Below are 14,599 nucleotides of genomic sequence, written 5' to 3' on the forward strand. Positions count from 1 at the left end.
ACCTAAAATCCTTTGGGTGGGATGCATCTTTCTTTTTTGGGGGACCGATTCTTCCCTAGCTTGAAATCGAGACCTGCCCCAAGTTCTCTATCTTGTGCTACAGTGGTTGTGGCCGTGTCAGATAGGTAAGTTGGGGTTGGATTATCCAGCCTAAATTGGATTGGCCAGACCAAGCCCCAATCTGATGTCAACATATCCAAATCTCCTACCCATTGGATGCTACAGTTGTACATTAAGAACAGAGACCACATCTGCACCCCAGAAATGCCTTACATGCACATCTCACTATCTCAACGTGCATTGGAAACATCTCCCAAAGTTGTCGGTGGGAGATGTTATCCATACACGGTTGGGATATGGGGCGCCCTCTGAGGAGCGCAGATGTGAATTCTTGAGAATATCTAGATCCCATCAATGGTAACATGCAAATACTAAGGATATACTAAGATATTTTATTAACGTGGGAGCCACTCATAGGTTTTAGACTGTTCTATAGTTATAAGGACCAAATCCGATCTCCCCACAACAGTATCCCTCTCTTTGAATTGTGATAGATTTTTTCACTTACCAAACTGAATTGTTTATTGCATTGAATTGTGATAGATTTCTTCACTTACCAATTTGAATTGTTCATTGCATTTTATCGCATACAATTGCTATTTGGGCCTCATTAGGTGGAGATGGGCTTCAGTATTCATGACTGTACCCACACCAGTCGCACAGTTTTACTTGTATATTATTTTTCATAGGGAATATTCCCAATGTAAGGCTAAAAGGGACTGTGCAAACGGTGAGTACCGTGGTAAGAAAAAGTAGGAAACTTATTTACCCAATCAATCCACCAAATAGGAATATGATTTGATAGTGTAATTGTCCGTGTGGCATTTATCTTTTTTAAACTACATGCCATTGATGTATTATTGAAATGATCTTCTCACAACAAAAAACTATAGTACTATACCAACATGATATATTCACACATTACAGACATGATGGGTCTCAGTCTCATGGTGAGATATAACACACATAATGTTGGAACCGTGTTGATAGTTTAACATCCACTAAATTTTTAACATATGTAGAATCCAAGAACTAAAACTTAACCCATTCGCCTTCTCTTCTATTCTTTGTCTTCTATGGGTCCCATAGCCCCTAGGCTACCTACTACTTGTTCTCACATCTATACCCACCTAACACGGTCGTCGTGTAATAGAAACATCTCCCTATGAATGAAAAGGGAGATATTCCCAATGCACAAAACTGTTATGTCCTGTGGGTTGAGATGTGTGAACAACCGAACAAGTAGTGGGTGATAGATCCGAGACCCTAGGCCGGTAGGGTACAATCACTCTCTCTGTTTTTCCTTTAGGCTGCATTTGGAAATGATGCAAATAGAGTATAAATCCTGGTTCAAGGTAAATTTGCATTCTGATTCACTTTTGTTTGTGTTTGACAACATTACATTTATGCATTGACAAATGACAAACCGATGCATATTTACATTGATAATAAGATGTAAAAAGTACATCAATAAAAAATAAGTAAATCTGTATTCAAGTGGGCTTTTGATAAAATATAATAAAAAAATGCTTTATTGAAATTCATGTTTGCATCCATTATAGGTAAAAGTTTGTTTGATAAGAAAGTAAATTTGTCAATGCAAAACTAACCCAATTTTACAATTTATATGAACCATTTTACACTTTACATATTTGCATTCAAACTTATTTACATCATTTTCAAACACAGCTTAAGACTCTTCCCCTTGATATTTATCAAGTTGTCATCTTTGGGCTACAGATATACCCTTCCTCTCTCCCCTTTTCCCAGCCCAATTGCTCTGGGTGGCCGCCCTACAACAACAACTAGCCTCTGTACAGGCAAGCAGTTTTTGTCCTGTGGCAGCATGGTTGTTAATGAATTATAGAACAGAGCCGATACTCACTCTGCCTCTGTTTGTATTTGCTTCTGAAATCCGAAGTACTAGTTTACCGTTGTTATTTTGCTTTTTCATATGTGAATGGGAATGGGATACGATTGCACCTTTGAAAATTGAAAGCCCGTGATTTTATTGAGGTTGATGGTGCCCCTGCCCCCTACCCCTGCCTAACACTGGGTTTGTTTTCTAGTGCCTTGTGGTTTTTCAACATTTTCAGGCATGGTCGGCGTCAGGGATAGATCACAGATCAGAGATTTATCCTCTTGTTTATAATAGGTGACGATTATTCCTCTGGGTTATCGTTTGGTGAGATCACGGGACAAATATGGCCTTTCACGAGGCACCTATCGGTCTAGATTCCGACCTTTTGAGTTCTCACTTTGATTGTAGAAGCATCGTTGTGGCTTCAATCGGCTACCCTCTGCATGACGATTGATGGTAAGCTTGGGTTATCTTATCCCCCTCCTGAGTAGGTTTATAGATATCACAAACAGATTCGCAGTGACCCTTTATTTTATTGGCTTAGATAAGTTTTTTGGTTGGTTGTAATGCAGATTTGATATCAAATTCCACTGTCACTCGGGTTGGGGGTTATGAGTTTTGAGCATGGGAATTGGGTATATTAACCTTTCAAAAGTACTCAGGGTTCGTTTGGTTCAAAGCCATAATAGGAATCAGAACTATTCTAATAGTCTGTTTAGTTCAAACAGGAATGAAGATGGAAATTGAAATTAGTAAGAATGAGATTTTATTCCTAAGGGAAGCGCTTAAAATGGCCATTCTCTCAAATGAGAAAATGCCATTTCAGCAGGAATGAAAATGAGATTCCAATTCCGCTTAACTAAATAATTGGAACGGGAACAATCCATTCCAATTCCCCACAAATCAAATGGGGCCTCAGATGTTTTAGCTTGAAACGGGTTTGCAGAGTCATGACTTACTCATCTCTGGTTTTTGGTTTCCATGGTGGTTTTAATTGGTTTGTGGAAAAAAAGACATAATTTTGAGAAAGAGGATAATCTTAACTAAGTTCAACGTATGAGTTTGGATTCCAATTCTATAACGTAGACTGGCTGAAATCCAAAAGAATAAATGACAGCTTCGTTGATTCAGTGTTTCTATTAAAAGGTTGAAGGAATGTAGAAATACGATCACCGCTTCATTGTTATGATTCCATGCAATATGTTCATATAAATTATTTGAATTTTGATAAAAAATTGATTTGGGCACATCACCGGTGATTTAGTGTGATATGGCCACACCATATTTTGTATCCCATTCGTGAAGAATACTTTGTATTGATGGAAACATGCGTGAAGAATACTTCATCATTTTTATCCAAGCAATTCAACTATCCGAATCAAATTAGCCAATTCATGAAGTCATAGGTAGATAATAAAATTTTTAAATAGAAATAAATATAGTAAATTATAAAAAAATGTAGAAAAAATAGATACATTTATGATTTTTTATTAATCAAATTAAAAACAAGTGTAATAAACAAGAATTATTTTTATTGATGATAAATGTGAAATACATAATCTAAAACTAACCAAAACTGAAATTATTTTCCTATTTAGTGGAGATCAATAGTTCAACTTTTGTATCAAACCTACCAACCTTTAGTGTCATAATTAAATAATAACAATTAATAAAATATAAAAAACACAAAAAAATAAAAGAAATGCATAAATTTTACAAAAAAAATATATATTTGTTCACATGTATAATATCCTATATATATCATATTAAACAAAAAATAAGTGTAAATAACAATATTATGAATTTTATACACATAAAAATAAAATATATACAGAGAGAAAAATTTGATCACATCTATAACTCCATATTTACACTACTATTAAAAATATGAATAAGATTGAGAAACCTTTTTTTGACTAAAATACTCACTTTTTGAATTTAATCTCTATTTGATTCTAATGTTTAAAATGTAGGTTAAACTACAATTTTCACCTCATTTAATTCCCTTTCTTTACATTTTACATTTTTTGATAAAATGAACTAAAAATATACACTAATAAGATAAAACATTACAAAAAGAAGAGTCCATCCAAGTGGGTTGCCTATCAATGATACCCAGAAATTTCAGCCCAATATGAAATGCTTATGTAATCAAATTCAGATTTTGCAATCCGCATCCGATTAATAGAAAAAACAAAAAAACATAAAAATAAAAATACATGAATTTTATATAAAATTTTAGATATATTATTCATATCATTATCATCACATAGAATTGTCACCTTCAAAGCTTGTGCATGCTTACTAGTATATATATTGGACTAGAATTTGTTTTGCAATTGAGTATTGAATAGTATAAAGAAGTCAAATTTAAAATGATTAAATTATTATATATTATTAATAAAATTAATAAAAAACTTTAATATTATATTTCATGAAAAAATGAATTAAAATACTTGTGTGAAACTCAATTAATTCAACTTTATTCATATATAAAATATAATTTTGTAGTGTATATATATGTCTGAGTTTCTATATCACTCAAATTAATTGGATTTAGGATTGACTTTGACCTGATGATATGGTGTAACTTAGATAGCCCCAATTAACCTAAGCCCAAATCGATCCAACATGAAGTTTTGCACAATGATGGGCTTGGATTTTTTATCCTCGAGTTGGGCCTAGGCCAAGCCCTTGGATAATCTGAACCTTGTTTAATGGCTAAGAGATCATCAAAATATCGACCCTAAATGTTGGCTTTGCCATCTTCACATGGATTCCATTGGTCATTTATTTTTTTAGTGCATCCATTATTGTTTGCTTCTAGGGGTGCAAAAGGATCGAACCATGATACAATCTGATCCTATTTGATCGAATTCAGGTCTTCGAATCGGATAATATGATCCGATCAGAAAATTGAATCGGATTCATATCACCCCTATCCGATTCAAGAAGATCCAATCCAATATATATATTATATATTTATAAAATAAATATATTATAATACATATATATTTTATTTATTTATAAACATATTATTTATATTATATTTTTATAAATTTGTTATATTTTTATTTATTTTTATTAAAACATGTATATATGTGATGAAAATAATAAAAAATACTTGTATTTTTTATTTTTTTCTTTATTTAAATTGGTATATTTTATTTTTCTTTTAATAATTTATTAATTTTTAAACAAAACAAGTTGGATCATATCATTTCTGAAGACCCGACTTACAGATAGGTTTTGCATTCAAATTGAGGCCTATCAAATTAGATTTGACATGGATATTGTTGGGTCAGATTCGGATATACCCTGATTCAAATCCGATCTGATCTGTTTGCATCCCTAAAAAGCATGGGCCTATGAGTAGATCTTTATTGTAATCGGATTTTGCAATTTTAAGAGGCTTTACTTTTTATAACGCGCTTTATGTCTTTATCTCATAGTTGGTTGAGCGCTCCTCACTAATTGCTCTTATCCTATTGAATTTGAAACAATGGCAATTATAGAAGGCTCGAAATTGGCTCATAACATGCCATGAATTCCATTAGTTCTTGGGGTGGTGACTCTAAGTCTATCATTGAAGTTCTTTTTGTAAAATGAGGGTCCACCTTGGTTGATCCATACCACTATCCCAAGGTAGAGGTGCAATCAAATATAGTTTTAATCAAACAATTTGGTCTTGAGCTTGATTAGGTTTGATTCTAATCGAGTTTGAATTGAGCTCAAACCTCAAGGTAAGTTTGATTACACACATATATAGGTATATGCTTGAAGACGGGTTTGGGTGGAGGGTTTTTAGATTCTAGAACTCATATGGGCACGGGCAGGGTATGGTATTAAGCTAAATCTGACCTATATATTGTTGGAAAGCATATAAACTTTATATATTAGGTGTTGATTTTAATAATATTTTGAATTTTATGTGGGGGTAATTGATAGTTTACATGTTTTTACATGTTTTAATCAAATCATTTGAAATTTTGTTGTTTTGTTTGTGCTATTTTACTTGTTGCTTATATATAATAAGAAATAATAGCAAATTAGATGTGAGTTATAAACCCAACTTGCCCTATTTGTGAATGCAGTGAGGGTTTTGCATTTTCATGTTTAGTGAAGATTTGGATTCTCAAAATCGAACCTACTACGGATTTTGGGGAAGGTATGGCTTTGGGAGGTTTAGGGAGGCCGATAGGGTCTACAATTTACAAAACCCTCCCTGAACCCGATCTATTATGCCATTCCTACAATTAGTTAACTGCTAACCACAATGAGAGCATGCATATTGGATCAAGTAATCAATTAAGAGGCCTGCTTGCTAATTTGAATCATGTTATCGTTGATGTTGTTTATTTCTTTGGAAATAATCCATGCCCATACTATCTACTATTACAAATGAGAGATAGGATTAGCTGAATGGCTGAATGCAAGAGTTGTTCAATGGTATGTGGAATCAATGATAATGACCCACACCAATTATAAAATGCATGCGACCCACAACCATTCAACATCTCATTGTGGGCTCCAAGCTTTTCATAATAGGCGTGGGGAGCCACATCCTACTAAATAGTCATTTTGTCTGGCTAATCCAAAATATACAATTGACTAGGTAGTGAGTAGTGACCATCCCACACTAAGTATGAGGCAACTATATCTATTTTGTTTAAGATTTGCAAATGGTTCATGTTTTTATTTTAAGTTAGGAAATTAAATTAAGTTCAATTTGCAATCAATTACTTATTTCATTTAAAAAATGCCATTGAAAGTTGATGAATATTTGATGATCTAGAATGCACAATATAGTAAGCACGTTTAATGAGCACTTGATGAATATTTGACAACTGCCAAAAGTGGTTTTAAATCTTTTTCAAGGATAGGCTAGGGGTATTTTTAAGGGATAAGTGTCATTTTTTTAAAGTGCTTATAAAGTTGTGCCTACCTGACTCGTACTCAAGGATAACAACTTGTTTGAGGTAGACGATATAGTCTTGAGGACTTTTCTCATATAAATGGAGAAAAACTCCTAATTGTATTGTATCTTTTATTTCTCTTGTATGTTAGATATTAAAAAAAGATTTGTAAGATATTTAATATTTGGGAAAGTCTATGTTGCTAGAAATACATGATAACATAAGGAATTTGACCAAATAAACAGCCCTTGAATTTTGATAAATACCACCTGATTGGTTGCCATTTCTATGATACTAATTGATTGATTACACAAGTTTTTTTAAAACCAGAAAAAGATAATTATATTAATCTTCAAGAGGAATACAAAGAGAGTTAACTCTTACATCCTAGCCCATTATTATATCATATTTATAGGCATCATCAGCTAAATTATGAGCATAAGAGTTTTGCTCTCTAGGAATATAGCTGAAAGTTACAGGTTCATAAGTAGTTATCAACTTGGTAATCTCATCTCTTATGTGCTTGGCAGACCATTCCACCTCTTGGCATTCAATTAGACCATCTACTATTCCTTTTTCATCAGACAAAATAGTAAAAGACAATAAGTTTAGATCTTTTTCCTTATTCAATCCATCGAAGACGACCCACCATTCAACTTGCCAACTTCCAGGGCACGAACTCTTCTGTTTGTTGCATAAAACAATTTGTTTTGATGATTAAATAAAGCCAAGCCTGTTGTTGCTATGCTCGTACCAAAATTAAAAGATCCATCCACAGATATTTTGTAACCTGTGATTTGCAATGGTTTTCCCTGAGTAGGTTGGGGGTTATTTATATTTTCTAAGTTTTTGGGTAATAGATATTGAAGGGAAAGATTCATGAGTTAAGCATAGTTCAGCACCTAAGCTCCATTTGTTTTTGCATTTCTCATATCCCAAATGAGACGAAATAAAACTAAGAACTGAGCAATGAGACTTGTTTGTTCCTCCTTTGACAGTTGGGATAACTTTTTCCCTATCCAATTTGATATGGAGATGTGTAATTCATTTTGACACATGTCCTCTAGAACTATCCCTACCTGAGCCGGTAGCTAGACTTCTCTTGCATAGTGACACGTAAAGAATAAATGCCTCCATGATTCAATCTCATTATTGCATAGAGGACATAATTTTTTAGACTAAAAAGAAATGTGAATTTGTCCTTTGTCAAAATCCCATTCCACCAGGCCTTCCACATAAAAATTTGGAACCTCAAAGGGGTATGAGTTTTCTAGATTATATTCCAGTTTGTTGATGTCTTGAGGTAGAGGGAGCATTTCTAAGGATGACCCTATAACCTGATTTAACATCATATGTAATTTTTCTGGAACCCTTCCATAGTAAGGTATCCTTGGTTAAATTTGAGAAAATATGTGTTCGACTAATATGCTCAACACAATCTGTAGTGAATAGGCTTCTTAGTTTTTGTAAGTCCCAGTTGCCAAAATTATCTAAGCAGTCCCTTACTTTCTAGTCTATATTAAGGTTTCCTTCTTGTAATTTGGGAGATCCATTGTGGAAAGAGGGGATCCAAAGATCCAGAATGTGGACATTGGAACTATCCTTAATCTACCAAATGAAGTTGTTCTTAAATAGGTCCATTGCGTCCACTATTTTTCCATTGGGGTGAATCGGTTGCTTTTTTTCTAACAGTGAAGGGAGATTTGTTCTTTAGGTATTTTTGTTTGATGACCTTAACCCATAGTCCGGAGTCATCAGATAACAACCTCCATAATTGCTTGGCAAGTAGAGCCTTATTAAATTTTCTCATTTTTCTTAAGCCTAATCCCCCTTCTTTTTTAGGCATGCATATATTTTCCCATGCTATTGTGTGGATTGTTTTTCTATTTAAACTTCATGACCACCAAAAATCCCTCTGAATTTCCTCTGATTGATCAGTTGTTTTTTTTCTTTGGAATGGAAACCTCCATAATGTAGGTAGGTAGTGCCTGCATTACAAATTTGATCATTGTTGTTCTGCCAGTTTGAGAGAGGAGTTTGGCTTTCCACATGGATAGCCTAGAACTCGTTGCCTAGAACTCATTATTTTTATTACTTCTTGACTCTCATTGTTAGTCTCATTGCCAAAATGTATATGAGCACCCAGATACTTCTCTCATCCCCATACATTTAATTCATTGTAAGTTTGTCAATAAATTCATTTTCCTCCTATTAATGCCTTTACTGAACTACACTCTAGACTTATTCAAATTTATGCACTACCCAGACATCTTCTCAAATTCATTTAATAAAGCTTTTATTTTATTAACCTAAGTTGGATCAACTTTACACAACATTACACAATCATTAACAAACAGGAGGTGGGTTATAGGCAAGCCATCCCTGCAAAACTTGAAGCCTCTCAAGTTGTGTTCCCGTTCAACTTTTTCAATTAAGCCCGATAAGGGGGTCTCCCTGTCTTAAACCATTCCTTAGACTAAAGGATTGATCTTTATAGCAAATCCTGAAGATTTAATACAAACTTCAACTAATTTACACCTTTTTCCAGAAATCCCATTTCCTCTAAATCTTTTAGGATGAAATCCCTCCTCATTTTGTCGTATGCATTTGACATGTCAACTTTTATAAAAAGCCAACCCATTGTCTTCTGTTTCTTCATTTTGTTAATAATCTCCTTAGCTACTATTATGTTATCTACACATTGTCTGCCTTTAATGAAAGTTGCTTGGTTGGGGGAGATAAGCTCATTAATATGTTTCTGCATTCTCATTACCAAGCACTTGGACACTACTTTGTAAATGACATTGCAAACATCAATTGGCCTAAAATGAGAGGGTTTTTTGGGTTTTCAACTTTTGGGATATAGACTAGGTTGGTTGAGTTTATTTCAAGGTGAAATTCACCATTCCTAAAAGAATTTTGGACCAAGTTTACCACATCTGATTTTATTAAGGGCTAGTATCTTTGAAAGAATAAGGGAAAAAACCCATCTGGTCTTGGAGCAGAATGGGGTCTCGTTGATTTAACTACTCCCATAATTTCTTCTTCTGTGAGGGGCAAGAGGAGGGCTCCTCATTCCTTTATAGGTATTTTGTTATGAAAAAGCCCCGAGATATTTATTTCATACTTGTGATGACAATCACCAACTTCCTTGACCCTAGTTTTAAACATCTCTGCTACCTCTTCAAGGTTCATGATTCCTCCACTATCATTTTTTAAAAACTCTAGATTATTTCTTCTTCAGTTAAATTTGGTCAGTTGGTTGAAATATCTGGTATTCCGGCCCCCTTCTTTTAACCATAACTCTCTGGATTTTAATCTCCATAGTTGTTCCTTTCTAATTTGCTATATTTGTCGTATTCCCTTCTCAAATTTGCCAATTCCCCACTACTTGCCTGGCTGCCCCCTATTGAATCGCAACAATTTTTCCTTCTAATGATTTAATTTCTCATTTATGCCTCCAAATCTAGCTTTGTTCCTTTACTTTAGAGCCAATTTGCATTTTTTCAGCTTGAGGGGGAAGTTTGAGTTCATTTATTCCAAATCCCAAACATCATTGATCAGTTGGTTACATTCCTCTTCTTCCGACCACATTGGTAAAAAATAAAACTGTTTTGGGCCAGTTAGCATAGTGCGATTTGTCTCTAGAACAAGGACAAGATGGTATGAAAATATGGTGGGGGTGGTAAGAGAAGATTCTTGCATATGGAAAAGTCTCATGCCACCATGGTGATGCTAAACCTCTATCCAACTTCTCTTTAACCAACATGTTCTTGATTTTGTGGTTTGACCATGTATATTGAGCTCCCACTATCTTTATTTCTTGGAGGCCATGGTTCTCTATTGACTGTATTAGAGCTTTTGAAGGTTTTCTAACATTCCATCCATGACCTCGGAAATTTGACTCATCAATTATATCATCTAAATTCCCTATCAGTAGCCATTTATCACATCATTCTATTACTGAGTTGAGATTTTTCTAGAAAATAGGACAATTGTGTCTGATTGGGTTGCCATAGATGAGGCATAACCCCCATGCCGAATCTAGAGATCGTGTTCTTAACCTAAGCTAGTATCATTCTCTTTGATGAGCTAATGATCTTTGTAAGAAGCCCGGATCTCCAACAACACATTAATACCCCCGCCTTCCCATGGGATGGTATGATTACTCTTTGGTTGTACCCTAGTCTTCGTGTTAATATGATTGCCTTAATCTCATTTAATTTGGTTTTAGATAGGAAAACTAGGTTAGGGTTGGATTTTCTTATGGATTTACACAAAAATCTACCCATTTGAGGGTTATTACACCCTCTACTATTCCAAATTAGAAATTTCATGACAGAAAGGTCTAGTAGCCAATAAACACAAAGGAGAGCACTAGGGAAGAAAAAACGCAATGTAATTGATTTTGGGGTTTTAGAACATACCTGATGGTTAGAAGTTGGAGTGGGGACAGATATACAAGGTTGATTTTGGGTTTGGAAAGGCAGCACATTTCCTTCTATTTTGTTCCAATTTTGGTCCATCACTCCACTTCCTCCGTCCAACACTAAGTTGTGATTTTCTTGGATCTGATAGTCAAATGGAATCAACTCCATCCGGTTGCTTTTTGCTCCCCTGATACTGGTGGTGTGCGAAATAATACCGTTTCCCTACTCTATGGTTTGCCCTAGCATCAAGTTGAGCAGGATTATTGATTTCTTTTCGTCCTTGGCAAGACATTCCAAATACCCATCAACCACTGATAAAATCAATTTTAATTCCGAGTCATAAATAGTTTTATGTGGCCGGCCCAGTTTCTTTAAGCCCAGCTCCGGGTCCACATAACCAAGCCCAGATTTGGTTAGATAACTTTTCCAGACCCTCGCCATCCACGTGTTTGCATATGGGCACCTTGATTTTTTCCCTATTGCATGTAGGACAGATGTGTAACCCCTGGTCCAGTTTTCTTCGTGGCCTCGCCATTTAGTATGCATTCAAAGTTTGCATATTCCACATGGATGCAATGTTCCAGGTTTTGCACTTGCACGCATCCATGTTGTCTTTTCTTTGACCCGCGAGTTGACTCATCCGAGTTTTGTGCCACCTTCGAGTTTGGACAGTTTGACTATTTACCTCCAATTTTCACTACCACCGGCAATCGACCTTGACGACGTCAACACTTTTCCTACAAGCATGTGTCCTTTGAATCTTCATCAGACCCATTATCATTTGTATTGATAAAGGGTAGCATGTAGGTTTCTTGATGTCCTTTATATTGGGGAATTGTCAATGGTTTGTCGGGTTTAAATTCAACTCGTAACCATTCACTGAGGTGATCTATTTCTCAGCTATCCATTTCCTTCTTAGCCACTTTGAGAGAGGTTTCAATACATTTACATCGATGCTAGCGGTGCCCCAAAAGTCCACAGTAGGCGCAAATCTTTGTGAGAGATTCATAAGATAATCTGATCCACTTTTGTTTGTTGTCAACTTTCACAAACATACCCGTGAACAAGGCTCTGCGGGTGTCGATGCTAATCTAGACTTTCGTGTATAGCCCTTGAATTAGTTGACCTTTTTGGATTTGTGGTTGATTCTGGACCACTTCCCCAACCATCATATCAAGTACTTTAACTCATGTGTCCTCCACAAGAGATCTTGATATGAGGTGGAGCTGTAGCCAAATTTTCTGGTGATGAAGTTTTCCAATCGTTCCATCCTCCGAGTTAGTCCAAGGAGCAATTAGTATCCAGTTAGATCTAAAAAACCATGGCCCTCCATTCAATACTCTTTGTCGTGAAGTCTTCCATAAATATCTCTAACTGCCCCCTTCTATGAAATTAATATTGACCTCATGGCGAAGATTCCATATAGCCTTCACATGTTTCTCAATAGGTTCTTTGGAAGCTTGCATGCGAGGGAAGATTCTTCCCATTAACAAGTGTTTTAGTACGTCATTTGCTTCAGAGCACTTTTCCATCGATATTTCCACATGAATCCCTTTAACCACAACTTTCTCAGCAAGCATCTGAGCCAGTTGGATACTCATAGTGTTATCTTGGTTTTTACTGAACTTGCCTTTTCCTTTTTGGTTTGCCATTTTTCTCAACTTCTCCAGACCAATTGACTTTCCTATCACACCAGCCCAAGAGAACTATTCACCCACAGTGAGAATGGACCCTTCATGAAATGAAATAGTGAGGAAACATGCTGCCCTGGCGGTTACACACATAGTCGGGTTAGTCACAAATTGTCACAAAGAGAAAAAACAATAATATTTAATGGTTAAAAGGGATAGCTAGAATTGGCTAAAGAGGTAACTAGACCTAGGTTCGAGAAATCAAGCACTTGGATGGGTCACCAATGAAGCAGAATTGGATATTTAAAAAACTAAATTTTGTTAGATCCACATAAGAAAGGGCAAAAATGAGATACAACAAACCATATTCACATGGCAAAGTAAGCTAGTTACAACCGTCACACAGTGTGTAGATTGAAATCCTCCGATGCCACACAAGTTTTATAGGTCATGCTTGAACCCTTATCATTTATATACTAAATCATGATTTCTACTATAAAATATGGAAGGAAAACAGTGGAGTCTTAGAATTTGATGAGATAAGAGATGTGATCAAATATAAATAATGGTATTTAGGCTACGTTTGGAAATGATGCAAATGGAGTGTAAATCCCAGTTCAGGGTAAATTTGCACTTCGGTTCACTTTTGCCTGTGTTTGGCAACATTACATTTATGCATTGACAAATACAAAAAAACACATTTTCTAATGCATATTTACATTGATAATAAGATGTAAAAGCACATCAATAAAAAAGAAGTAAATTTGCATTCAAGTGAGATTTTGATAAAAAGGCATATGCTTTATTGGAATTTGTGTTTGCATCCATTATAGCTAAAAGTTTGTTTGGTAAGAAGGTAAAATTTTCATTGCAAAACTAATCCAACTTTGCAATTTATATGGACCATTTTACACTCTACATATTTGCATCATTTCCAAACGCATCCTTAATGCGTTATTTGCTTCAGGAAATGGCTATAAAATGAACTTATGACAAGAACAAATTATTAGACTAATAAGTAAGATTTAGGATCAATTGCAAGACTAATAAAATAAGGCAAACTTTTATTATAATGTTGAAGAAAATTAATAATTACAAGTTACAACTCTAAAGGATGGGCAAAACTACCTTTGAGCAACCAAATTAAAACACATCCATTTGTTTAGTGCTACTTAATAATTGAACTGGATGTGTTACTAAGAATTATTTGTAATGGTCCAATGGTAGTAAAATCACTCCTCAACAAGTGTGGGAACATGGGTTTGAATTTATGAGTGGTTAGAACTTTAGAATAGAGCCTAGAACTCCTCAAGTAAAAATATTGAGTACACCTCATCCAGTTATACATAAAAAATATATCTGTTGCAAATATCCTAATTTGTGGTGGATGCCAGTTCTTTCAAAGTGTGTCTAGAGTTTTTGTTTGTAGGAGATCCTCTTATTCAATAACAACATTTAGGAATGGTAATGGGTGGGGATTATATTCCTCGTCCTTGATCCCGATTTGGAAATAAATCCCTATGCTTGACATTGATCCCTACTGGGGATAACAATTGTCCTCAATCTTCGATCTCCGATGGAGGTGGGTTTCTTGCAAAGACCTGAATCCTTGAAATCTTTTTAACATAATCTCTTGAAAAATAAATCTACTTAAAACAAAAAGATTAAAATATAAATAATCAGGGTTGGGGCGGCCAAGGA

The sequence above is a fragment of the Nelumbo lutea genome, chromosome 1, assembly GCF_056320005.1.
Source record: "Nelumbo lutea isolate HS-2025 chromosome 1, American lotus-T2T, whole genome shotgun sequence".
NCBI classification, from domain to species: domain Eukaryota; kingdom Viridiplantae; phylum Streptophyta; class Magnoliopsida; order Proteales; family Nelumbonaceae; genus Nelumbo; species Nelumbo lutea.